We start from the raw sequence: 27,562 nt of genomic DNA, 5'->3' as shown, positions 1-27,562 counted from the left end.
TTACTTTAGCACCAACCTATATATTAAGGGATTTGAGGCCCAGAAACCACACCAGAGAGTATGTATACTGACGGCCAAGGTCTGTATACTGAGGGCTCTGGAAACAGCTTTGCAGGCCAGGAAAACTATAATCAGCCTTGCTATCTCTCTGCAGACTAACTCAATCCATTTGATCTCCTCCTCAGCTAAGCTACCAAAAGTAGGATGGAAATGAGTCTCCAAAGTCCATCCAGATTTGTGTCTTATTAGTTTGACTCAATAGTCTTAGTATTTTTTATTTCATTTCTTGATAAAGAATACAAGTGAAAGTGAGGGGGTAGAGAGGACTGTTTTTGAGTATGTTTTCTAATATTCATTAGTAAATCTTACTTTAAAATTCTTCTTGACATTGCCACATGTAAATCATAAAATGGTTAGGTATTATTATTATACATATAAAAGAGAATGCATAAATATTTTTAAAAAATCAATTAAAAACTAATTGCTTTATTATGTCACGATAAACAGGAAAAATAAAAGGCTCCCTTTATAAGAGCTACTAAAAATAAATAGGAAAATATTACAGATAGAAATTAACTAGATATTTGCACAACCAAAATGAACAAAAAAATTTTAAAACTATTGAAGAAAAAAATAGAAAAACATGCTGTGGGATTAGAAGCATTAATACTGTATAAAAAGAAACTAAATTCTCCTAAATGTATCAAAAATTCAATGTCAATTTAATTAAAACTGTAGATTTTCTCCTGATAAAGAAAAAGCTATTGAAATACATTTGAAAATATTACCATGAAAATATTGGCAGCCAAATTTAAAGGAAAATATATTCAAAACATGATTACTTCATCCTAAGTACTTTACTAATGTTGATTTTATCTTTACAACTCTCTAAACCAGGTACTATTATTATCACCCTTATTTTACAGATGGGGAAGTGAGTTGGGAAGTGAGCTGCGAAGTGGTTAAGTTTGTATCCAACATCACACAGTTGGTGAGTGGTAGAGTTGAGACCACCAAAGTCTCTGGTTCCTTGTTCAAATACGTGCACAGGCTATAAGGCCTCTCCTGGTGGGAAAGACCAGCCCTCTATTTTTCCCAGGTGGATCAAATATTTGTATATAAATATTTGTTTATAAATATCTCTTTGTTTGTGAAAGGATGGAAACCAGCCACCACACAGGCAGAGTCCTGTTCTGTGTGCTATTGCTCTGTTGTTTCATGTGGAACATTGTTTCATCAATCAACACTAGAAGATGAAGTGTATATGATGAATTGTAAAGGGAAACAAATGAAAAATCTCAAAGTCCTGTTTGCAAGGTGCTCTATTTTGTTGAAAATATTTGAATAACTATTACTTCATACAAAATCCTTGGTTTAGAGCCAGCTAAAACATTTATATCCACGAGAATAAGCTGAGATCTGAGATGACTAAATGGTTTCCCCTTCACAGCCTATATCAGTGTTTTAAAAATTTTGTTATTGATATATAATAGTTGTATGTATTTTGGAGGTACATGTGATATTTTGAAACCTGTATACAATGTGAATGACCAAATCAGGGTAATAAAAATATTCATTCCCCCAAACACTTACCTTTTCCTCCTGTTGGGAATAGTATAATTCTTCTCTTTTAGCTATTTTGAAATATACAATAAATTATTGTTAACTATAGTTTTCCCACTGTACTATCAAATACTAGAATTTATTCCTTCTATCTAAGTTTATTTTTGTACCCAACCAACTTATCTTTATCCCCCATCACCCCTTTCTAAGCCTCTGGTAACCACAATTCTACTCTCTGCTTCCATGAGATTCATTCTTTTAGCTCTCACATATGAGTGGGAACATGTGATATTTGTCTTTCTGTGCCTGGCTTATTTCAGTTAACATAATGACCTTCAGTTCCACTCCCGTTTCTGCAAATGACAGGATTTCATTTCCTTTTATGGCCAAATACATTGTGTATATATACTACAGATACCTGCACTCCCATGTTTATTGCAGCACTATTTGCAATAGACAAGATATAAAACCAAACTTTATCAATTTTCATTCCAGTTGAATACTAAGAGACAATCTGCAAATATAATTACAAATGTCTTCCAGTATTAAACATAAGTGACATATTATCCATTACCTAAATTATGTATTTTTTGTAGGTTATTATTGTCAGGCCTCTGAGCCCAAGCTAAGCCATCATATGCCTGTGTATATGTCTGTGACCTGTATGTACACATCCAGATGGCCGGTTCCTGCCTTAACTGATGACATTCCACCACAAAAGAAGTGAAAATGGCCTGTTCCTGCCTTAACTGATGACATTATCTTCTGAAATTTCTTCTCCTGGCTCATCCTGGCTCAAAAGCTCCCCTATTGAGCACATTGTGACCCCCACTCCTGCCCACCAGAGAACAACCCCTCTTTGACTGTAATTTCCCACTACCTACCCAAATCTTATAAAACGGCTCCACCCCTATCTCCCTTCGCTGACTCTCTTTTCGGACTCAGCCCACCTGCATCCAGGTGAAATAAACAGCCTTGTTGCTCACACAAAGCCTGTTTGGTGGTCTCTTCACACGGATGCAAGTGAAAATTATAATGGAAAAAAGGGAAAGAAATGAAGATAGCTGAAGAAAAGTGCACAGAGATAAAAATTTGGAGAAACACACCTTCAGAGTCACATAATTTAAAAGTTGAGAGACCACAGTGATACACTCAAGTACAAAAAAGAAACACATACTTGGGATCCAAAAAAAAAAACAAACCAAAAAAACCATGTTATACATTAAAAGGAAAATTTAAGAAGATAAAATAACAGGACAATTTACAAGATATAGATAAGACCAAAGGAAACCATGAGGGATAGTGAAATACCTCAGGGCTAGCTACTGCGGGAAGCCATTACTACATTAGGCCTGAGAGAACAATGCTGGTAGCAATTAACTGAAGCAACAGAAACTATAGCTGATGAAGGCTGCCTCCCTGGAGGTACACTCAGTGAGAACAACTCCATATCCATTTCCTAGTGCTGTAGGGAAGGATTCGCCCACCTTTAAATCTTTGCCTATTCTTCCTATTAGCACAAACATACCTAGAGCTTCAGGACAATAGTGTCCAGGGATATTATACATAAGAGTCAGCATCCTAGGGCACTGCAAAGGGATTAGAATGGTGAAGAGTAGATCTACTGAAATCATTATCTGAACCATATGTAGGCCAGTTTTTATCATTTGGCTCGTCAATTGGTGTTTTGATATTTAATTCTTTTTTTTTTAGGTTGTCTCATAATTTTTTATTAAATAACAGGCCTTATGTATTAAAAACAGAAATTTTAAATGATCTTCCTACCAAAAAGTTTTGTTTCTTTTTTTCTGGCAGTCACATAGAATATAAGCAGTAAATCTTGATTGATTGGAGCCCTCAAATTTTGCCTTCTCAGTTGTTTTACACATTTTATCCAAATTTTATAAGTATCTTTTTGTAGGTTTCTTTCATCTGATACAAGCTGCAATGCTATGACTAGAATTGGCTTTATTCTGGCTTTGTTCTCCAACAAACTAAAATTGGGAGGTTATATAGTGAAGAAGGAATGTAGCTATGTGCAGGCAGAAATGTAGCTGTGTGGGGAGTGTAAACCAAAAATGAAATTCTAAGGCCCCTCAACCATCTGAATGGACTTCCTCTTCAACCAGGGCTCTTTGAAAATTTAACCTGAGAGATGGATTCAGGCCATGACAGGAAGTGCGTGTCGAGCACACTTCATTATATCTCTCAGGCATTAATACTTAAGTCTCTCTCAAGTCTGCTATCTGGAGGCTTTATTAGCATGATAAAACCTTGGCCTCTACAACCTCTTATCACAACCCATACATTTCCTTCCTATTGATTCCAGATCTTTAGATAAACTCAACCAATTGCCAATCAGTAAAAGTTTATAGTTGATTGAAGTCTCATGTCTCCCTAAAATGTACAAAACCAATGTGTACCTGAACCACCTTGGGTGCATGTTCGCAGGGCCTCCTGAGGGCTGTGTCATGGGCATGGTCATTCGTATTCGGCTCAGAATAAATCTCTTCAAATATTTTACAGAGTTTGATGCTATGTGGACAGGGGGAAAATAGAAGTTAGGCAGAGGTAAGGAAAAAATCATGCTGGGTGAAGGATCTGTAGTCTCATTGCCTGGGTGTGGTGCTCTGATGAGTTTCAGTTCCTTGCCTGAAAGTCGGTTTCCTGAGCAAGAAACTCAGGAAAACAAACAAGTTTCAAGTTTTAAGACCAGACAGGGTCCATTTCTATGTGTCAAAACAAACAAAAACACCTGTAAATATTAGCTCTATAAAGGTTTCAGTCTCTCTTTTCTTTTTATCACTTCCTCAATCATGGAGAATCTGGTCATTGATCCTTCTGGCTGCTTCATGCTGAGGAGGGGTGAGGTGGAATAACGATAAGGAATGGAAATGTGACACTATAATCAGAAGTACTCATGAGTACCGGGTCAGCATCTGGCTTGTTGGAACACTATGATCTGGGTACTTTTATTTTAGTTTTAGAACAACATTTTAGGCCACATTGAACGAGGATAATAAATAATATAGGTAAATCGATTTTAAAATACCAGAGAATTTGGAGTGGATCCCTTGGGGAATCCAAGAGAACAATCCTAAGCCTACCAAAAAATATTCCTGATTCATTATATCTTATATGTGAAAAGCTGTGGTTTTTAAAGAGAATAATAACAACTGAAAAGTACATATTCCTTTTACAGTTTCTTATCTAGGATCTTTGGCTGGGCTTTGAATATTAACTTAAGGCCATGTGTAGGCTTAAGTTACATGCTTAAGAGCATGACTGTTTCCCCTGGATGGATCCCACAGTGACTAGTTTTACTGAGTATGTTGAATCCATGGTTTAACACTGGCTAACTTGACAGATGAGTGGGTGGTCAGCAGCACCTCAAAAAGACTGATCTATTGTGGTTGCAGCTAGTCTTCGGCCTGATGGGATTTCCAGGTCTTCGGTATGATTTGATTCCCTGGTTTCAAACAGGGAAGAGGCAAGTCCATACAGAAAGGAAGTCTATTGGAGACACTAGTTAATATATTCCCTAATTGTTTCATGTATGACATAGCTTCTGTTTCAGGGGAGGAAAAAATCCTCAAGCATCAGAGAGTCCAGGAAAACAGTCTCCAAGTAAACATTTTGAAAGGGGCTAAGAGCTAACCCATTTCTGGGAGCTACCAGTACCCTCAGCAGGGCAAGGGGCAAGACCTTTTCCCAGGTAAGATTTATCTCTTGGAAACTGAGGTCCCCTTGGAATATGCCAGAGGGAGCACTGATTGCCAAACTTTATTTGGTTCCATATCATTTCCAGGGTGGTATGACTACCTGCCCCAAGTCCATCGCGTTCCTCAGTGGGACCCCTGTAACCAAGGGACTTAGAGTCAAAAAAGACTTATAGTCAATTAAACATTCTAGGCCAGACAAGAATAGAGGTACCAGAGACTCATTACCATTAAAACTCAAAGCAATGAAAGAGCCAAAAACCAAAAAGTAAGGTTAATATTTCTTTCTTCTTTCTTTCTTTTTTTTTTTTTTTTTTGGCAGAGTTTCGCTCTTCTCTCCCAGGCTGGAGTGCAGTAGCACAATCTCTACTCACTGCAACCTCCACCTCACTGGTTCAAGAGATTCTCCTGCCTCAGCCTCCACAGTAGCTGGAGTTACAGGCGCCCGCCACCACGCCTGGCTAATTTTTTGTATTTTTAGTAGAGATGGGGTTTCATCATGTTGGCCAGGCTGGTCTCAAACTCCTGACCTCAGGTGATCCACCTGCCTCGGCCTCTCAAAGTGCAGGGATCACAGGCGTGAGCCACCACGCCCGGCCAAGTTAATATCTCTATCATTGTTCCTGGACCAAACTGAGGGTCAGACTGCTATTTCTTCCAGCCCAATAACAAGATGCAGATGAACTGGGGAGGAAGAGAGTTTTTATTTCTTTAACAAGTTATAGGGAGAAGGCCTGGAAAATATTGCCGGACCAACTCAAAATTACAAAGTCTTCCAGAGCTTATATACCTTCTAAGTTATATGTCTGTGTGTAAGTGCATTCATCTAAAAACACGAGTGATTAACTTCTTTTCATCTATAACTGAGATCTGAGTTCTGAAGACCTTCCTCTGGAGGCTCAGTAAATTTACTTAATCTAAATGGGTCCAGGTACTGGGGTAATTATCCTATCTTGTCTCCTGCTAAATCATGGAGGTTTGGGAACTTCCTTGAGATCTCCAATAAACTTGTTTGTGGAAGCCTGGGAAGTTTCTTCAGACCGCCAGTAAAACTCGTTTAATCCTAATCTGGTCCTGTTAAGAATTCCTTCATTATCTTGTCATGGTCAAAGGCCCAGCAAAGTCCTAGGCAAAACTCTTGGTGGGCTTTTGTTAAAATCCAGCCTTTGTATAAGGGCACTGGCTTTTTTAGCTTTTAACATTTAAGTTAACCACTCAGTCAGTACTGAAACAGTTGCTTTGGAGGCCTGCATTAGTGAGACCTGGCCTGCCACATCATTATAAAGCCAGTCCCCCGTGGCTTACATTTGAAGCATATCTGTTGCTTCATCTGGAGTGCTCCACTTGGCATTTATAGGTGGAGTGGGACAATTCTCCTTCTCAGAGTAAATAGTTCTCACAGTGTTTTATCCAGTCCACCAAGGAGGCTGTTCTTTTGGGAATAACCTCCTGTGTGCCTGGATTATATATACCCATCTGCAATTGTTCAATTGTGAGTTGTGGGTTTTGTATCAACTGGCTCTTCTACTCTGCAGCATTTAAAACCAAAGACATTGTGCCTAAATTAATTGCTCTCACAATTTATTTTAGTAAAGGTTCAGGAAGCTAATGATACTGATTTGCAAAATGGAACAATTCCTTCACATTATACCTTCTAGTTTCAGAAGTTACTTAATTCACTCCTTCCCCACATTGACTACCTTCCAGGAAACCACAGGTCTCAGAGGTACTTTCTGGTTTCCTGGCATAATTTTCTCCTTCGTGAGCAGCCTTGAGGCTAGTGATCTGAGTTCAGACAGACCCACATCTAGGCTTGGTTTGGCCCCAAGGCCTGACCCAATATTCTTCTACTTTAATTTTAGCTATTATAGATGTGAAAGGAAAATAAATCTTGGGTTCCCCAAATCACTAAGCCAAAGAGAGAAGTCAAGCTGGGAAATGTGTCAGGCAAACCTGGCTCCCATTTTATTCCATTGAATTTCACCCTGGCGATGTAAATTGATAGCTTATCTTCACAGGTATGGGACAAAGGATAGAACTTGAAGTCAACCCTCTGCTCATCTGAAACAAGTGCATATCTGATTGCTTCTTCTGCCCTTTCGTTTGTATAAAAATGCAGATTCACTGATCTAGACTGAGGCATAAGTGACTGTTTCTTTACCCCACTCTCACATGTAATTGTGTATTTAGTGAAAGGCTGATCAAAGTCTCAAAAGAATACAATCATTTGTCTCTTATCTACCCACACCAAGCTAATTTTTGTATTTTTAGTAGAGATGGGGTTTGTCCATGTTGGTCAAGCTGGTCTCAAACTCCTGACCTCAGGTGATCCGCCCACGTTGGCCTCCCAAAGTGCTGGGATTACAGGCGTGAGCCACCACCCTACTCACACCTTTTTAAAATTTCTTCCTCTTTTCCCAATATCTGCCCTTTCCCCTTTAAATATTGAAGCCCTCAAAAGCATCTTTGGAGAAAGGCACAGACTTGTGTTTCAGGCACATATCCCTACCCTTGGCAAAATAAACTTTGAAATTAATTGAGACCTGCCTCAGATACATTTTGGTTTATATTGATAACAAAAACCAAGGGATTGAAAATTTTGCTTTTTTTTAAAATTAGTTTTTATTTCCTTATGCATCCAGTGAACCAACTTCTGAGGTGTTGAATCCATATCTAAATTCCACTGGTAACTTATACTTTTAATAACTGAATGCAGCACAGCACAGATGTATCTCCATACCATGGGTGACCAGGTTGCCATAGGTCAAAGGTTAATCTAATAACAGGTGTACTATAGTTTTCTTCCAAAGCATAATGTTTCTCTCTCTGCTCCCCATTTCCATGAAAGGCAAATCACAGTAGGACCAATTTATTTGCAAAATCTGTTTAAATCTTATTATAGTTTGCCTGATGATTTGCATAAACTGAAGCAAGAATTATTGTTCATATAGGCTTTTTAAAATTGGCTTTGCTGGAACTTTTCATAAGGAATCTCAGATTTGATTTTTAAAGGCCTCTTGAGCACAACGAAGAATTGATCTGTGCTTGCAGATTTCTGTATGAATTGGGTGAATTCCTCTTTTCTTGAGGTCCCAAAATAACTTGAGGTTTCTGGGCCTGAAAACATTCATGTTTCTCATCTATAAAATGTTAATATCTGATAGACAGCCCAGGATTTCTTGCTTCCTAGGTTTCCATTAAAATTTAGGGTTACTAAGAATAAGAATTCTAGCAAATTGTATGATTCCATGTACAATGTGCCAAAGAAGATGTGTTCTTATTGATTAAAGAAATGATTTTGTTTAACTCAGAAGTTATCTAAAGGTTAATTCAAATTATGGATTTAGGTTGTTTATGAAACAGGGTAGAAAGGAACCAGTAACTAGGGGAGAGAGATACAGATTAGTCCCCTGTGTTAGAACAAGGTTTTCTTAAAATATTGATTGGACAAGAGGTTTTGATTTTGATTCTATAATCTGTTACTTTTTGAATACTTCTCAGATCTATATCTCCAAAGTGCAACTTTCTTATGTTTTGTTGCTTTCAGCTTGTCTCCCCTTGAAGGAGCCTGAAATGAAACTATCTCCTTCAACTTTGTCAGTTCCTGTATTTTATTTTATTTTTTTCCCTCTTGCCTTAACTGCTGTCATGGTCTGATGCTGAAATATTTATTTTTAAAGTCTAGAGAAGCAGCGTTTTCCTCCAGTATAACTTGATTCTGTCCTCTTGGCTTTTCTTGATATGTCTACATCATTTATCAGGTTTGACTTTCAGGTTTTCAAGATGGGATTCCGATAAGGGAAGCAATCACAATGCAGGAGGTTTTTCTTTGCCTTTTGGTAATTGACCTAAGAAACAGATTTTACATTTTATCAAAATAATTTCATGGTTACTAGGTTTTTGATTGCTTAGGAAAACTGAGATTTAAGGAATTAAGGTTTTTACATCATTTAACTTTCTGTATTGAAACCCTTTGATAATTGGAAATGACCAGACATCTCATGAACATCCAAAATAACTTCAAGATATTAAATTACACAAAAAGTTCACTTAGAGCATTTATGCCATTTATATTTCATTCACTTTTTTAGCAATTATCTATATTACTTACGAGAAAAGAGATATCAAAGCTATTCATTATTTCCTTGTTAACCATTTTTATAACTTGTATATATTAGATGTTCACCTAAGTAAGAAATATAAAGTTGGCTGGGCCTGATTGCTTACACCTGTAATCCCAGCACTTTGGGAGGCTGAGGCAGGAAGATCATGAGGTCAGGAGATCGAGACCATCCTGGATAACATGGTGAAACCTCTTCTCTACTAAAAAATAAAAAAAATTAGCCGGGCGTGGTGGTGGGCGCCCGTAGTCCCAGCTACTCGGGAGGCTAAGGCAGGAGAATGGCATCAACCCAGGAGGCAGAGCTTGCAGTGAGCCGAGATCGCACCACTGTGCTCCAGCCTGGGCAACACAGTGAGACTCCGTCTCAAAAAAAAAAAGAAACATAAAGTTAAATACATGGATACTTGCACCAATAATGCAAAAGTTTCAGCTATTTTTATTAAACTAACAACATTAAATTAGTCTTATTTATCAAAAAATCACACAAAGATAATTTTGTTCTTGGCTGGGTTTATAGTCTTATAATCTTTTTGTCGAACGCTGACACCTTTAAATATCTAGCAGAGACAAACGTAAAACCCAAACAAAAAAGTATGCTGACAATTCCAAACACATTTCTATTTTTATTTTACAAATGATCTAAAAGCTCTCTTGTTTATTAAAGATTTACTTAAGTCATGTAAACTTGAAAGATGCTTAGACTCATTTACTTAATTTATGAACACTTTTTAATTTATAAGCCAATTTGCTACCCTCTAAAAACAAAACGTAACATCTAGACACATATACCTACATACACACAAAGACCCAACAGCTTTTACCTTTAAATTCCAGCCATGAGATAGCAATACAGACTCACTGATTTATGAACATGTTCACATGGATAAACTTTATTTGTTCTGATAGGTAATCCAATAAAGGTTGTGAAACAAAATTTTGAGTAAAGCAGTTTCCATGATAGTTTATTATTATTTTTTTTGAGACAGGATCTCTGTCACCCAGGCTGGAAGTGCAGTGGCGTGATCAAGGCCCACTGCAGCCTCAACCTCCCAGGCTCAGGTAATCCTCCCACCTCAGCCTCCTGAGTAGCTGGGACTACAGGTATGCACCATTACACCCAGCTAATCTTTGTATTTTTTGTAGAGACAGGGTTTCACCATGTTGCCCAGGCTGGTCTCGAACTCCTGGGCTCAAGTATCTGCCCACCTCAGCTTCTTGCGCCCAGCTGGCAGTTTGATTTTTAAAGGCCAAATCTCTCCAGACTCCAAAGAACTCTGTAGCCAAACAGCACCACATACTAATCAGGCCTGCCTCTCCTTAGAGCAGCAGCATAGAAGCCTGGAGACATGGACTTCCATCCCATATTCGCATTCAACAGCAAAATAAATCCAAATATAAGGCAGCACTACAATTCAAAGACTGTCTGAGATCAAATGAGATTGGGCATGTTCACTATGTTATGGGTATAGATGTTCCCACACTCCAACTGGCCCACAGCCGCAGGCAGACCAACCCTGAAGAAAACGCCCAAGTGGTCTGCACTCAGATCAAACCCTGATCTCCCACAACTACATCAACACACAAACAACCACCAGAATACAATCTAACTGCTACAACAACAAGCAAGTCCCAAGAGAGTCCAAACTGAAACAGTTGAGTTGCTTTCTCCCTGTTTGTTGGGCTGGTTCAATCTGCAAATGGAGATTCCTTCGGAATTTCTCAAATTGAGAAAAGCAGATCCTGCTGTCTGGACCCACAAATGACACTCACTTATCCAGACACATACTCAATTACTAACAAGCCCCAAGAGTGTCTGAACTGGAACAGTCAGGGTGTTTCCTCTCTCCATCAGTTGGCCTTGTTGAACTTGCCAACGGAAATTCCTTCAGAATTTCTCAAATTGAGAGGAGCCATTCCCACTGTCGGTATCCACAAAAGACACTCACCTATTCACATGCAGATGTCAAATTTCAAAGGCTGTTCTTCCTAGGCAATCAGAAATGTGGTTGGGGCTTGCAGCAGCAATGCTAAATGGAGACTAAAACCCACATCCTGCCTAAAACGGATGGGCTGCTCCTTAGGTTTGCAGAAATTCTCCCAGCTGGTGACAGCCAAGCCAAGAGCAATGTCTTCCTGATGAGGGAACCAAAATCTGTTACTGAAATGCCAGAGGTTCAGTCTAGGTCCCGTTACTCATCGCACAGAATGCCAATCACTGAGGCAAGTATTTCCAGGGGAGATGACTTCATTCAGGCGCTGCAGCTGAGAAGAACTGCAGATCAGTTTCAAATTCATCTCCCCAAGTGACTGAAATTGGGGGTTTACATAGCAGAGGAGGAATGTAGCTACATGCACGAAATAATGTAGCTATGTGTGGGAAAACAGAATTTGAATTTCAGATAAAAATGACTTATTTTTAATGTAAGTATTGCTCATCAATGTTTGTATTTGTTGTCTCTGCAATTATTTGTGGTCGATTGAAATTCAAATTTAACTGGAAATCTTGTGTCTTACTTTGCTAAATATGGCCACCATATCCATAAGCCCATTGCAGTGGATTGGCTGAAAAAAATGAAGACAAATTTGTATAGGCAGCATACATTCTTTTAATGAGAAGAGTGACTTAGTCTCACCACGCACGCTAAAGTACACTCTCCCCACCCTTCTACATACATTGTCAGTCAACCTATTCACCACCCAATCCCATGTTTTTCCCAGCATTTATCAAGTATTTAGGTGCCCAGTTAATATTTTCCAGATGATTGAGAGGCATCAGGACGTTCATTATGTTTCTTTTATGGACTAACTGCCTGCTACTCTAGGTCAAGTCACAGAAAGCTTATGGACTGAAGCAAGAGCCCAGCTACTAAGGTTTCTGGAAAGTAACTTTGCTAGTAAAAGAAGCTTCATAATGCCTTCAATGGTTATTTATGTTGTAGCTTGTGTCAGAATGTCCTTCCTTTTTAAGGCTGAATAATATTCCATTGTATGTATATATGACATTTTTTTATTCCACGCATTGATGGACACTAGGGTTGCTGTAACCTGTTGTTAGCACAAAGTTCTAAATTCAGACTGCCGTAACAACAATAACAAAAAACTGAAATATATGCACATATACACCAAAATGCTAGGTCTAGTTGTCACTTTCTCTGCCTCTTTAAATTTTTCAGGGCAACAGGAGATTTGATGGGGAATGAACACCCCACAGCTCTGTGCAGGAGTGCCTGGAAGTGAGGCCAGTCAAGGGAATGCTGCCAGACAACCAACTCAGCTTCAGACCATCTTCAGATCGTAACCCACCAGGGACCGCGGGCTTTGCCAGAGCACACTTTTGGTTACTGCAACTCAAGTTGGCTTCTAAATCTCAAAAAATATGACAATGATACAGATTTTTTAATCTACTTTTGTCTAAAACATTTAAATACTCATTCCTAAGTAACTCATCTCCAAATCCAATGCTAGAAAAATGGAAATAATTACAGGCAGATGCAATGATTTAAATGGCAGATGCAATGATTTAAAAGATTCAAATGGTTCCTTGAAGTAAAAAGAGCAGTCTCATGTCAGAAATTAACAGGTCCAGTCTAGCACAATATTGAGACTCCAAACTTCAACTTAAACTCTACTTGGAAGGCTGCAGAAGAGGAGGCAGGCTGTTTTGCTGCCTATTTTTTTCCCTAGCATCATCAAATTCTCTATTCATTGGCTGCTATTTCTTAAACATTTCATGGGAAAGAGAAATAGAAGCACAGGGATCTGCTGTTAATGGCTCTTTCTCTTACCAAGTGCTGTTGGGGGTTTTTCAGAACTCATATCATATGACTGAAACTTATCTCCTGTCTGATTTCTTCTCAATTTTTGGGATTCTACAGATTCTCACCATTAGGATTTCAGTGTCTGGCAGTCCTCTGGGAAACTACTTTTTAAAAATTATGGTAAAATACACATAACAAAATTTTTCATCTTGACCATTTTTAAGTGTAAATTTCAGTAGTGTTAAGTACATTACATTGTTTTGCAATCAATCTCCAGAACTATTTGCATCTTGCAAAGCTAAAACTCTGTATCTGTCGAACAATGTCTCCCCATTTCCTCTTTCCCCCATCCCTTAGCAACTACCATTCTACTTTCTGTTTCTACAGCTTAATCCTTCTAGGTAACTCACGTAAGTGAAATCATACAGTACTTGTCCTTTTGCGGCTGGCTTATTCCACATAGCACAATGCCTTCAATGTTTATTTATGTTGTAGCTTGTGTCAGAATGTCCTTCCTTTTTAAAGCTGAATAATATTCCATTGTATGTATATACCACATTTTTTTAGTCCACCCATCGTTGGACACCGGGGTTGCTTTAACCTGTTGACTTGTGAATAATGCTGCTATGAATATGGCTGTACAAATCTCCTGGAGATAACCTGCTTTAATTATTTTGGCTATATATCCAGAAGCAAAAGTGCTGGATTATAATTTAATGTTTAATTTGGGGGGGAACCACCATATTCTTGTCTGTAGTGGTTACATGATTTTACATTGCCACGAAAATTTCACTAGGGTTGCAATTTATCCATATCCCTATAGTATTTGTTATTTTCTGGGTTTTTTTTTCCACAGGAGCCATCTTAATGGATGTGAGGTGATCTCTTAATATAGTTTTGATCTGCATTTCCCAAATTATTAATGATATTGAATGTCTTTTCATATGTTTGCTGGACATTTGTTTATGTTTTATGAAGAAGTATCTATTCAAATCCTTTGCCCAGTTTTAAATCAAGTTATTTGTTCTTTCATTTGTTTGTTTTCTGCTGCCCTATAAGAATTTGTGATATATTCTGGATTTTAATTCCTTATGAGATATGTGATTTCCAAACATTTTCTCCCACTTTGTAGGTTGTCATTTCACTCTGTGGATTATGCTCTTTGATGCACAGAAGTTTTAAATATTAACATAGTCCAATTTGCCTATATGAGTGGTAGTGGTACCACTTCCTTTTTTTATGTCTTGCAATGAGTAAACAACCTACACACACACACACACACACACACACACACATACTTAAAAAATATTTTGGTGGCCAGGCACGGTGGCTCACACCTGTCATCCCAGCACTTTGGGACGCTGAGGCGGGTGGATCATGAGGTCAGGAGTTTGAGACCAGCCTGGACGACATGGTGAAACCCCATCTTTACTAAAAACACAAGAAATTAGCTGGGCGTAGTGGTGGGCACCTGTTATCCCAGCTACTCAGGAGGCCGAGGTAGGAGAATCGCTTGAACCCATGAGGCTGAGGTTGCAGTGAGCCGAGATCACACCACTGTACTCTAGCCCAGGCAACAGAGTGAGAATCCATCTCAAAAAATACGTATTTTGGCAATAAGACTGTTTTTGGTTATGTATCCAAATCCATTCTCTTCTTCTACATTTCAGGTAGAATCCTAATTTTGTCAGTGGAGAGTGAGTGTATGTGAAATTGTCTATATCTATATCTATATATCTGTCCCTAGTTCCTGTGCAGAGCTTCTAAAAGTGTAATTTCCTGAACAGTAGGGGTGCTAGGGACATCTTTTATTATTTGGTTTTTAACCTTGGTTCCTAACAGAGAGTGCCTAACACCTTTGTAATTGCCTGCGTGATAGGAGCATCTGACACAGAGCTCCTAAATCCCTTGGAATGTTCTGAGCAATAGGAGTATCTCTGGTTCTAATGAGGTGACTCTTGGTAGGCTCTTAAATGAAGGCTGGTTGACAGAAAGACCAAGACATGGTTAGAGGCTTAGACATTTCAGTCCTACCCCACATTCACCATAGATGGGAAAGGGGCTGGAAAAAGAGTTAGTAATCAATCATGCCTACATGATGAAACCTCCATAAAAATCCCAAAAATACAGGGTTACAAGAACTCCCAGGTGGACAAATATGCTTATGTGCCATGAGGATGATGCACCCCAACTTTATAGGGACAGAAGCTCCTGCACTCTGGACCCTCTCAGACCTCCCCCCAACTATCTTTTTATCTGGAAGTTCATGTGTACTCTTTATTAATATCATAAACTGATAAACACTGAGTGTTTCTCCAAGTTCTCTGAGCCCCTCTATCAAATTAATCAAATGTGATGAGGGGTCGAGGGAACCCTCAATCTGTAGCTGTTTGGTCAGCAGTTCCAGAGGCCCAGACTTGACATTGGCATCTGAAGTGGAGGGCAGCCTTGATGGACTGAGCTCTTAATCTGTGGAATTTGATGCTAACTCCAGATGGATACTGTCAGAATTGAATTGAATTATAGGACATACAGTTGGTGTCCCCTAGAGCAGCAGTCCCCAACCTTTTTGGCACCAGGGACTGATTTCAGGGAAGATAATTTTTCTATAGACCCTGGGGTAGGGGAAGATGGTTTCAAGATGATTCAAGTGCATTACATTTATTGTTCACTTTATTTCTAGTATTATTACATTGTAATATATAATAAAATACTTATAAAACTCACCATAATGTAGAATCAGTGGGAACCTTGAGCTTGTTTTCCTGCAACTAGATGGTCTCTCTGGGGGTGACGGGAGACAGTGACAGAACATCAGGCATTAGATTCTCCTAAGGAGCATGCAACTTAGGTCCCCTGCATTCACAGTTCACAGTAGGGTTTGCACTCCTGCGAGAATCTAATGAGCAGCTGATCTGACAGGAGGTGGAGCTCAGGCAGTAATGCAAGTAGTGGGAAGCAGCTGTAAATACAGATGAAGCTGCTCTCTCTTGCCTGCTGCTCACCTCCTCCTGTGCAACCCCGTTCCGAACAGGCCGTGGACCATTCCTGAAAGGCCATGGACTGGTACTGGCCCATGTCCTGGGGGTTGGGGCCCCCTGCCCTAGATAATTTATTGATTTGAGGAGAAACCCCCTCCCCACACATCTGGTGTAGGAAGTGAAATATTAAGAGTATTATAAGAAGAAAACAATCCCCCCACCCCCATATATATACTTGCTTCTATGAGGGAGAGGTTGATCTTATCTCTAATGATTTGGTTGAATTTAATCTAAGCCAATCATACTGTTTCTATTCCTCTTGAAAGTTATCATCTTAAGAAGGAATATATGGTCTGTCAAGGTAAATGAAAAATGAGAGAAATCTTCTGGTTGAATTCTAGGAACTATTTTCCATTCATTAAGAAGATAGAGGCAGAGAGTGGCATGGTGCAACTTCATGGTAAGGATCACTAAAGATTGTCAGCAGCCACAAGAAGCTGGAAGAGAGGTGTGAAGCAGGTTCTTCCTCAGAGCCTCTTTATTCTAGATTTCTGGCCTCCAGAACTGCAAGAGACCATAATTCTACCATTTATAGCTTTGAAATCTGTGCTAATTAATTACTGAAGTCACAAGAATACATTACATAAATAAGTATAAATAATTCTTATGTATAGAATAAGGTCTATACACATAAAATATATGCTCATACATGCATATGTGTTTGTTTGTATATGTATTTGTGTGTGTGTATGTATATAAAATTATATATATATCTATCTCCAAGCTGGAGTGCAATGGCAGGATCTTGGCTCACTACAACTTCCGCCTCCTGGGTTCAAGTGATTCTCCTGCCTCAGCCTCCTGAGTAGCTGGGATTACAGGCACCTGCCACCACGCCAGGCTAATTTTTGTATTTTTAGTAGAGACGGGGTTTTACCATGTTGGCCAAGCTGGTTTCAAACTCCTTGACCTCAGACGCTCTGCCTGGCCTCAGCCTCCCAATGTGCTGGGATTACAGGCGTGAGCCACCGTGCCCGGCCATATATGTATATTTTAAAGAGAATGTCTGTGGGGAGTAGGGTGTGTGTATAAACTTTACTTTGCATGGTTCTAATATGCATAAACTTCACTTCTCACAGTTTAATTAAATAACCCCAACAGCACAGTTTAATTCTTTAAGAGTTCTTATCTCTGTTTGTATTATATTTACTGTAAGTAATTGTATAAAGTAGAAACTTTCATGCTAGCTTTTCCGCTCACAAATCACTATAGACATGTTTGTTTTGTGATTAACGACCAATCACGTCACTTTTTTCCAAGTCTGTCAATGATTGATTGGTCACCACGCATCTTTCATCAGTTAATACAGAATAACATGGAGAGTTATTCTGTATTGTTTTGTAAATGTCACATGGGTTTGTCACTGTATGACAAATTTCAAAGGAAATTTGAAACAGGAAGACAAGAAGAGGAAGATAATTGAAACAGGAAATTGGTTAGTGACACAAAGTGCAGCAAAAAATGACGCTGGAAGGGAAAATAAAATAGAAGAGAAATGAAGTTAGAGAAGCAATAGCTGTTGATAGGGTTATTAATACTTCACCTTTTGAAGAGTCTGTAGATAATGCAACCAGAGGAATTTAGTAAAGGCACACTCATTGACAAAAATAAGGTAAGTGGTTGTGATGAAACGAATGAAGAGGTCCCAGAGGAAGTTATACGAGCTAAAGTGTTCACATCAAATGAACTCTCAATGTGTTTCCTAACATTTCAAGTGCAAAGAATAGTATGTTGGAAGTCTATCCAAATTTAGGAATAAAAAAGCTTGAGAAGGCATCTAAAAGATGCTGGCTCCATATTGTAAGTGACACAACAACAAGAGCACGTGCTCAATTCACACTACTCTTTTTTTTTAAGCAAAACATTTGAAACTCAGTGTTTTTAATGTTTTAATTATAGCATACTTTAAAAATATTAATTTTATTGTTGTTCACATTTCCCTATACGTTTATGAGTGAGAGTAAGATAATTTTCAATCAGGAAAAGTGGATAAAGGAAAAATCATACTTTTCCCTATTATTAAAATAGCTTGGTGTGATATCAGCTTGTGCAGTAATTTTTATTATCACACACTACAGTGCAAAATAAAAACTGCCTGTATATGAAACAAGCTTTCATTAGTTCCTATGAAAACATGTAAAAACAATGGCTTTGTTTTCCCACATTTTACTAAACACTCCACAGGTACACTTAGAACACAGCAGTTAAAAATATAGAACAGAAAAAAGTTATTAAAAACAAGAAAATGGGGGCAGATCCACCTTGTGGCGTGAGAGAATGTGTACGCTTTCCAGTGCAGGCAATTTATGTTATATGCCTGTGTCCGATCTGAGATTTTTAGGGAGACAATATAAAGAAGCCCGAAAGAGAGGGTATGGGACTCCCCATTCTCTACCCTGCGTAGCAAGCAGGTGGGAGGTGAGGTGTCCATTAGGTTGAATTCTCAGTTATCGCTGTGCCCCAGCCAATGGTGGGCTGCGGAAATCACGGGCTGTGGAGTCATCGCTGCCGGGGCAGAGGCACCGTTGGTGCATGCCCGGCTGCCGTTGCTGCCCCTGCCTCGTACAAACGTCAGAGAAGGCACATGAAACACCCCTGGGGGCCATCTGGCCGAAGTCCACCTGCGGGGCTGAGTGGAGGATCCTAGGTTGCTGTGCTGTTTCTCCTACTGTCTTGCTGCCGCACCACCCCTCAGAAAAACCGGGTCCTCAGTTTCCTGCGGTTTGCACTCACCAAATATAATTAGCAATTTGCAATTCACCCGCAGGATTATTCCAGCCTCTGTGATCACACACAGAAGGATGAGCCTTCCTCGTGAGGGCTGGAGATGGAGGGAGAAGGGATCGAGAGTAAGGATGGGACGGAGGTTGTGGAGCGGAAGACCAACACGCCAGGTGGGTGAGGTTGTGTGATTATTCTAGCATCTTTTCTTGATCCCAGCTTGCACCCTTTTAGCATTGGGAGGGAAGGGCAGGGTAGGGGATAGCGACCATAATATAGGTCTTAAGTAAAAGCAGTTTTCATTAATAAAACTAAGACTTCAATAATAATAATAATTGGCGATTCCAGCCTTCTCCATCATATTGGAAAAGACAGTATTTCATTAAAAATACTTGGAATTTTCCCTTGGAAAAGGCAGTATTTCATTAAAAGAAGCTACGAGGAAACTGTTGGTTTTCTGTTCTGGAAGCAAGGCAGAAGAATTAGGAACACAGTTCTGCCAAATAGCACAGCAAAGTGGAGCCAAAGCACCTTCGAGGCTCCTGATGTTCAAACGTTAGGTCTTAGTTCCCTTTCTTGTTTTTCTAATATATTAATTGCTGAATTGTGAACAGTAGAATACACGGAAGATAGAGAAAAGAGATAAACATGATGGGTTTTTTTGTTGGTTTGCTTGTTTTTTTTCTCTCTGGAACATAAACAATGACATCTGTTTCTCTTTGGTATAATAGAAAGGAAAATAATGATCATCTCAATTTTTCTATGTGGAGCCATTGCTTTTCTTCTCTGGGGGATTTTAAGATTTCCCAGAAAATGTAAGTAAGCAATTTCTGCTAAAATTATTAAATTAAATTGTTTAAATTATTGTATTGTTGATTCAGTTGGATACCAATAACTAGCCTTTCCTTCCTTAATAGAGAACAATTTAGAGGTAAAAGCATTTTCCAAGATAGTGCATCTAATTGCTCTTCAAACTTAGTCACCTGCTTCACCTTCTAGAATAATCAGTCTTTCAATAAATATGTATCAAACTTCAGGCACAGTGCTACATGCTGATGATTCAACAATGAAAAAAATGGTATTTCTTGCCTGAAAGTAATTTATCTTTAACTGAATAAAGAAGCATGTAAGCAAACAACTGTAACACAAAAGAAATGATTACTAAATAGAACTATGTTGAATTTGAAGCAGGAGAGGAGATTATAAGTTAGCTGTTGTAGTCAAGGCTTTAATGAAGGGAGAAATATTTGTGCTGAATCTTAAAGTCAAGTAGGCACTTATCAAAGATCATCTTAGAAAGAACATACATGTCAGAGAATCACACCAGGTATAATTATGATGGAGTTACAAAGAAGTAGGGTGAGGAACTGGCAATTGTATTATAGTTCCCTAGTGCATTAACTCTTTCACTGCCATTCATTAGTAATTTATACCTTCTCCTTCATCTCCATTCTCCTCATGCTCATTCTCATGTCTATACCCTTGCTTCCAACTTGTTCTGATTTTAACAATTTGTAGGAAACTTCCCAATGCTCCCATCACCACACCAACTTACTTACTCCATCTCTGCCCCTACACTCTGCCTAGACTCCTGGAACTGTAGATGCAGTATTCATGTTCTACAATAGATCCTATATTCTTTCACTGGATCAGTAATATCACCCTAGTAATTCTCCACTTTCCTACACCATCCTTTTTTCATCCTCAACTGAAACATCTCCATCAGCAAATATGACATGCTGGTATCTATATCAACCTTGAAAAAATAAACAACAAAAACAACAAAATTTATTAGACCCCACTTATCTTTTAGCAACCAATTTATTGTCTTTCTCCTTGGTATAGCAACCTCCTTAAAAACTTCCTTTGATGGCTTTTCAAAATAATTTTTTATCTTTCCATTTTCTGTTAAATCCACTTGGATGAAGCTTCCACTCTGCTTTTTCCACCAAACTTGTCTTTCAAGTTCACCAATAACTTCCATATTGCTAAATCGACTGGTCCATTCTCCCTCCTCACCTTATTACATAACCTGTCTGCAGCTTTTGGCACTCCCTTTTTCCAAAAAAAAAAAAAATTCATTTGACTTACATGACGCCATATTCTTGTGGTTAGCTTCCTACTCTTTTCACCAACAACCCTGATTCCCTGATTGTCCTTCACTCCAATCTATTTTATGACAAACCACATAATTTCAGATGCATAAGTCCCATAAGAGTAGGTATTTCTGTATGTTATGTAGGCTATTTGTAGAGCTACAAAAATGTCTGGCATGTAGTGGGTGCTCAATCGGTAGTTGTTGACTGTGTAAATGAAAGAACGAATTAATTAGTAAATAAATGAGAAAACTGGCTTTCTGGTGACCCAAGTTTTGAATTAAGTATTTGGGTTTTATGTTGGTTACTGATTTGAATTTGATATTTTCAAATAATTTCGAACATGGCACTTTCAAATAACTTTGATAACTTGATTTTTTCACTTCACTCTCAGCTCTCAACTATATAGAACCATATTGCTAGTTGATCCTTCCCATTGAGGATTTTCCCACTCACAGCTTTGAAGATGAACCAGTTATTTATTTTAGCTGTGGGTAGGAGGTGCTCTCAGAGCTTGTTTCTTTCAGGATTATACCTTAACAAGTAACTTCCTTTATCTAGTGCAGTAACTTAAGGAGTGAAAGTGGAGAGTAAAAAGGGAAATTTTAGCATTCTTTTCTCTCAGTGTTTCTTGTTTCATGAAGGACAAGGAAACAGTGCCTCCTTCTAGAGAAATGCTGTCTTTGAAAGACAATACAGTCTCAGTTAAGTTGATGATAGGAACCAACTCACTGAAGTTATGAATATAGAAAAATTTGTTTATTTACACTGCAACTTGTTCTAGAGAGCATAGTAAATTTTAGGAAAGGAATAGATGAATAAAGAAGTCATGTAGTCTAAAAATTAGGAGGTAAAATGGCGGAAGATACTGAATTTCTGGAAGTTTGTTACTGAGTTTTTAAATTTTTCATAGATCTCATTCTCCAGTGCTTATTCCTTTCATGTTCTGTTCTCGATATTCGATTTTTTTGAACTGATGTTTAAAGTTAAGTCATTCAAATTGAATATGTAAGTAAAACACATTTAATTAGTCTGAGCTATATAATAATATTTTACTCTGAAGCTCACTCTTTCTTTCTCTGATACTTTCTTTATTCTTCTTCTCTATTATCTGTTAATTTCAGTTGGAATTCCAAGGCAACTTAGAAACAAGACATGCCTAGAAAATTTAACTATATGTCCACAAGGCTGGAACTGAATCAATAATAATTACTTCTTTCAATCTGAACATGAAACAACTTGGATCAATGGCTGAGAAAACTGCAAAAGTTATTATGGATCTCTGGCCAGGCTCAACTCTCAGAATGAAATGGTTAGATTTCTCCTTTGCAATATTAATCTCATTTAATAGCTACTAAAAGACAGGCACACTCCTAGGGTGTAATACATTAGCAAACCAAAGAATCAAAGATCTTTGCCCTTGTGGAGTTTACATCCTAGGGGAAGAGATAAGCAATGAAAAATTATCTTAATAAATATGTAAGTTATATATTGTGTTAGAAGTTGGAAAGTTCTATGCAAAAAAAAATACAAATTAAGGGATATAATGAGTTCTCCAAGTGGGTTTACTGCAGGTAAGATTATATCCCAATAAGATGGTGACATTTTAGCAAGGATGTGAAGCAGGTAAGGGACTACCTGGAAGTGAACTTTCCAGGAAAGGAAAATGGCTAGAGCGTGTGTCTTAAGACCAGTGAATGTCTGGAATATTCAAGGAACAGAAAAGAAGCAGCCAATCAATGTATCTAAAATGAGGCAGCAAGTGAAGAATGTGGATCATTAGGGTCTTGCAAGCTATTGTAAAGAGTCTAATTTTTGCTCCAAATAAAATAGGGAGATACTGCCAAATTATGAGGGAAAATGTAATAGGATCTGACTTAAGTTTTAAAAGAATCATAATCCTTGCTGTCATGTGATTGGCTACTGAGTGGCAAATATGAAAGGAGGGAATCATGTTATAAGGCCTTTGCAGTAACCGTGCAAGATAATAATGGACTTAAACAGGGTCAACGGCACTGGAGGGAGTGAGAATGAGAAAACTAGAAGAGATCTATAACAGCACTCTGTATTTTGTAAAAGGAACCTTTGATGCATTATCTGGGGCCGTCTTTATATTGGTTTGAACTGAGCAAGCACAATGCAAACAAAACGTGGATGTGGGCAGATGGAGCTACATTCAGCAATTGGTAAGCCTTACTAACATGTATTTACTATTAAATGTGTAAAGTGCGGTAAAGATTCTGAGTCTATAATTGGCTTCCTCCATAGATTCCTCCACATCATCCCGCCAAAAGGCCCTCAAAAAATAGATGCTGAAGAGAATATTTAGACAAAGTTATGGTTTTTAGTGAGAGTGGACATCACATACCAACATTTACGTATATATGTTGAATTGGTATATACCACATGTGGGTCACAAGTGTTCCCTTTATCCTGAACTGCATGCAAGTCTAAGCAGTTTGATCCTTTCCTCTTTCGACCTGGGACCTTGCCTTTTGTTCTTTTGTTGTTCCTTTGGCCTTTCATTGATGGGAGAGCATTAAAGGGTATACTGAAGCCTACACTTTCCACACCCACCAATGGCCTGACATGGACGAGAGTAAGTTAAGAAGAGAACATGTTTGCCTCAGTTTACCTTTGTTTAAAATTCAAGAACTTCTTTATATTCCATAGCTTGAAAAAACTCATCATACACTTAGAATCTGTTTTGTTCTTAAAACACTTAAAAGTTTCTCCAACGTCAGGCTGGAGAAAGTCATATAAAGGATATTGAGTTCTTAATATTCTTTGGTGAACTAAAGGTGACCACTAGCTACCATTTATTGACTGCCCACTTTGTAATAGATGCTGGTTCTGTAGCACTCCATGCCAGATATTACATGTTGTATATAATATAATAAAATTAGTAGCAGAAGTTTCTAAAGTTGAGACAATTCTCTTATGATTATTGTATTTACATTCAATTTGGGGCGAAAATGCACAATGATTTGAGAGTGATAATGTACCCAATATTATATTTTATCTTTGAAAAATGTAAAAAAAATGACATAGATTAAACTTTCTGACTATAAAACATAATGTTATATTTTCTTGAAAGAAAATATTAACAGCTTAATGTGGCATTACATATTATATATAGGCCCATCAAAAAATGAGACAGGAGTTAACACTGGTGTATTAATTTGCTAGGTCTGCTGTAATAAATGCTACTGAATGGGTGGCTTAAAGACAGCTCTGGAGGCCATTAAGTCCAGGATCAAGGTGTTAGTAGGGCTGGTTTCTTTTGAGGCCCTTCTTCTTGGCTTGCAGCTGGCTGTCTTCTCACTCTGTCTTCATGTGGCCTTCCTTCTGTACACACTCAAGTCTGTGTCTAACTTATTTCTTCTTATAGGGACGTCAGTCATATTGGATTAAGGTGCACCCTAAAGACCTTTTCTTACCTCAATCACTTCTTTTTTTAAAAAAAAAAAACAAATACCTTATCTCCAAATCTGTTACATTCTCAGGTACTGGGAGTTAGGCATTTAATGTATGAAATTTGGAATCCTATAATTCAGCCCATAATGGTTGTTATTAGTTGGCACTATGGATTGGATAAGCATAAAAATACACATATATTTTGGGAATGGGCAGGATAAAAATTTGAAGTTACCCTAGAAGTTAAGAAAGTGTACACCAGTACTGTGAAGTTCCCCCAAATAATTACAGTATAACCAGAAATGTATCATGATTAACCATCCTATTTTCCCCCATTTTGAATTTTGAATTTCACATGTTCATATGTATGGCATAAAATATAAATGTAGGAAATCTTTTCTTTCGATTTTATTTATGTTTACTTATGTGTATCATAATCTATTGAGTAAAGAATACCTGTTTCACTACAGTGATGGTGATAAAAGAGTGGCCAAATGAACATTTATTTCAGCATTAATAGACCAATTTTGTAATATATGAAAGGTATGTTCAATGATATGTCAGTTACACTCCCCATCTTTATAATTTCTAAATGGCTAAACACATTGATATATCAATGTTTATTCTACAGTATAAAGGGAAGAATCCAATCCATCACAAAATGATTTACAATGTTTGCTATAATATCAACACAAATTTCCAGGACTGTGTTGTTAGGCACTGAAGTCACATAGTGTCCTTTTCTTCCTACCATCAGGGTCCTGAGGTAAAGTTTGGAGAAAGATAGGAGGAGAGCAACAGCTTATTTCACTTCCTCTACTCCTTCCACATTGCACGTGTTTTAGAAACAGGGCTAATGAAATTTACATTCTATTTTCGAGGCTGCACTCAGTTACTTCTCAGGAGGTCCAGTAAATAAAGAATTAATCTATTTGTTTTGTTCCAGGTTCAGTATTGAAGAAGGTGGTGATTGTGCCTTCATGCATAAGACAGGCATAAGTAGTGCCAATTGTAATGATACAAAAAAAAAAAATATGTTCGCAGCAGAAAAAGCTACTGTCCTTAGATAAAGAGTTCTCCCATACAGGAAATAAAATAATTAACAAAAACCCATCCTTTTTATGTATCATAAATGAATATAGATGCATTTCTCTTCCTGTGAAACATGTTTTGATTGATGAGAATTTAAATAATATTCATCTTCATTTAAATAATTATCAAGAAACCTAGAAATTAAAACGAGTTTTTACATGGTGTTGCTAGATTATATAAATTGTTGCATCTAAATCCATGGGCATAATGGTGATCTCGGTCAGAACTGATTTATCAGCAGTTCCTTGGTTGAACAAATTGAAAGGTAAAGGGAAGGGCGTGAAAGATACCTCCACTTGACTGAAATTCTATTCAATCTGACTAAAAGAGATAAAAAGATATGCAAAACTTGGTAAGCATCCAGTGCTTCACTCATCTTAGTGGTATGTCACTCATTTAAACGAACTACCATTCAACCCAGCAATCCCATTACTGGGCTTATACCCAAAGGAATATAAGTCACTCTACCATAAAAACATATGTGTTGAGTACGTTCATTGCAGCACTATTCAAAATAGCAAAGACATGGAATCAACTTAGATGCCCATCAACGGTAGACTGGATAAAGAAAATACGGTACATCTACACCATGAAATACTACCCAGCCATAAAAAAGAATGAGATCATGTGCTTTGCAGCAACATGGATGGAGCTGGAGGTCGTTCTACGAAATGAACTAATGCAGGAACAGAAAACCAAATACCATGTGTTCTCACGTATAAGTAGGAGCTAAACATTGAGTACACATGGACACAAGGGAACAAACGGCATCAGGGCCTACTTGAGGGTAGAGGGTGGAAAGAAGGTGAGGAATGAAAAACTGTCTATCAGGTACTATGCTTATTACCTGAGTAATGAAATAATTTGTACTCCAAACCTCCATGACCTATATAACATGACCATTTACCTATATAACAAACCTGTACATATACTCCTGAAACTAAAGTAAAAGTTAAAAAATATAATTTGGAAAGAAGGTCCCTGGGAGAAATACTCAGAGGTTGATTAGGGTCTCTGACCTTGCATCACCATCAGAGACCAAATTTCCTGGAAATACTGAGCCGCGTACAACTTCCCATGACTCCCTAGGTCTTTAGTCAAGTTATGAAACTAGCGAATTATTTACATTAAGTGGGTTTGTTGTTGCTGTTGTTGCTGAAACTAGTGAAAGAATCGACTTTTGTGCTATGAGTCATGGGAGCAAAAAGTGAGTATTTAGAGATGGAGAGGACCACGAAGAAGGAAGCCCTGGTGACTTGAAGAAATCGTGGAGAGTTCTCTGGATTCCCACAAACCTATGGGGTTTAGATTCCAGGTAATAATTACATAGGTCTCAGAAGGACAGAGGGCAAGGGTTAACATCTGGCTGTTATTAAAATTCTCTGCACCTCTTAATATTTTACTTTGGCCTAGTTTTCTTTTCTTCACTTTTACATTTCCTGATATAATGAGTAATTCTCCTTTGAGTATTAACTTGTACCATGAACTATGCTAAATATTTTTACCCCTAAGTGATGAATAATTTTTATCATTTTTTTGCTTAAATAAATGAGCAAATGAAAGATTGTTTACCTGGGATTATAGTAAATGGTAGAACCACATTTTAAATTCAGCTGGGTCTCACACACATTACAGACATTCAAACAATATGGAAAGTAATATTGAAAAAATAGATGGCTGGCCGGGCGCGGTGGCTCACGCCTGTAATCCCTGCACTTTGGGAGGCCGAGGTGGGCGGATCACGAGGTCAGGGGATCAAGACCATCCTGGGTAAGACGGTGAAACCCCATCTCTACCAAAAAATAGAAAAAATTAGCCAGGCGTGGTGGCAGGCGCCTATACTCTCAGCTACTCGGGAGGCTGAGGCAGGAGAATGGTGTGAACCCGGGAGGCAGAGCTTGCAGTGAGCCGAGATCGCGCCACTGCACTCCAGCCTGGGTAACAGAGTGAGACTCCGTCTCAAAAAAAAAAAAAAAAAAAAGAAGGGAAAAAATAGATGGTATGTTTAGCATCATCAGACGCAAATTTTGTC

The 27,562-nt window shown here is 38.2% G+C and overlaps 1 protein-coding gene across 4 annotated transcripts in view; it reads right to left on the bottom strand.

Moving 5' to 3' along the window:
* The window catches only part of CLEC12A (C-type lectin domain family 12 member A), a 124,699-nt gene that overhangs the window by 60,634 nt on the left and 36,503 nt on the right, over positions 1-27,562 (bottom strand). For 2 of the 4 annotated variants that reach the window (XM_058442704.1, XM_032159586.2), the window contains exon 1: positions 1,594-1,630. The exons of 1 other annotated variant lie outside the window; for it this stretch is intronic. The gene's annotated coding sequence lies outside the window, so the exon portion shown is untranslated. Of the gene's footprint in view, positions 1-1,593; positions 1,631-15,890; positions 15,921-27,562 lie in introns of those variants that run through there. One more of the 4 variants, XM_058442703.1, reaches the window with a different exon arrangement.

This window comes from Hylobates moloch, unplaced genomic scaffold (assembly GCF_009828535.3).
Source record: "Hylobates moloch isolate HMO894 unplaced genomic scaffold, HMol_V3 SCAFFOLD_8, whole genome shotgun sequence".
In the NCBI taxonomy this organism is placed as follows: Eukaryota; Metazoa; Chordata; class Mammalia; order Primates; family Hylobatidae; genus Hylobates; species Hylobates moloch.
The sequence above is the reverse complement of the archived record's forward strand: the minus strand, read 5'-3'. Positions and strand labels throughout refer to the sequence as shown.